Below are 1,300 nucleotides of genomic sequence, written 5' to 3' on the forward strand. Positions count from 1 at the left end.
TATTTTCTCCTAGCTAGCCGCACATGAGGACTGTTATCTGGCTACTTTGTTAACCGAATACAATTTAAGAAATACCAAAACCATACCCGGCAAAAACAAAATACCAACACCATGCTCCATCTCCATTATTCCATTAACATTGACCGTCGCTGTCCTCACCATTATGTAGGGTATTCGTTTTTATATCTGTGGTCAGCTTGTTAATCATATCACATCGATCACGCGTACCCATAACTTGAACGCGCCCCATGCCGCAATTCGCTTTGACATTTCACCCCCATCGATCAGACAGCTAGCTAGGCCGGTTGCTGACGTCACCGGGCTTAATTAGTTTCGCAGTAGGTGTACGTATGTGAACGTAGACGGTCAAACGACGCGTACTCGGGAGAAAGATTTCGCAGGTAATTCCAGGAGAGAGCGAAACATGGGCAAGTGAACCTACCGCGCGCGCCGCCTTTGAATGGTAGCGCTCCTGTCCTGTGCTTTCCCCAAGTGCACGTGTGAGAAGGGCTATTCTTTGCGGTTTGCATTGGTCAATCGGTCTCACTCGATATGAGAATGTTGATCTCCAGCAAGCCAAGCAGCAGCTCAAAAGGGGTATAACAGGATGTGGCACTCTCTCTCCTATCCATTTTGAGTTAATTGCAAAATACTACCACAATTGGTGTTAGGGCTTCAAAATAGCACCAGTTTTCAACTTCTTTTTTGTAAAAAATCATCGGTCCATTCTCTTACTCTCTCAAGAAACACTGATCAGTAACTTAAAGTCATTTGACGCAGTTTTAGGCAGGTCCATTGTCAGTGCTGATTTTTTTTCGAAATGGGGATATACCCTGGCTTCTGCATCATGACGATGCACACGGTCATTCATTGTCAGTGCTGATGTGGCAAGTATGTGATCAGTGTTTCTTCTGACAGTTAAAGAGTGAGCTGGTGTAGTTTTGCACACAAAAAGAGTTAATAACTGCAGAAGTGATGGCCTTTTGCAATTAACTTAGCCAGTCGCATGTGTGCTTTGCTTTCAAATTCTGCATTTGATGTCTCTTGTACGATTGAAAAATATTTAGCTTTCAATGGATGTTGTGAACCGTCTGATCTAGACACAGAGATTGCATAGAAACAAAAGGATAAGAAGATTTTCATGGATGTGGAGTACATAGTATGTAAATCCTTTTTCCGCTCGATTTCCTGCAAAACTTTCTCGCCCTTCTCTCCCGCCATTTTTTCCCCCCCCTTCCCCCCCCCCCCCCCAACAAAAATTTTCCCGCCAAACTTTCGCTTTTATGCATATGTCGGAAGT

Source organism: Lolium rigidum, chromosome 7 (assembly GCF_022539505.1).
Source record: "Lolium rigidum isolate FL_2022 chromosome 7, APGP_CSIRO_Lrig_0.1, whole genome shotgun sequence".
Classification (NCBI taxonomy): domain Eukaryota; kingdom Viridiplantae; phylum Streptophyta; class Magnoliopsida; order Poales; family Poaceae; genus Lolium; species Lolium rigidum.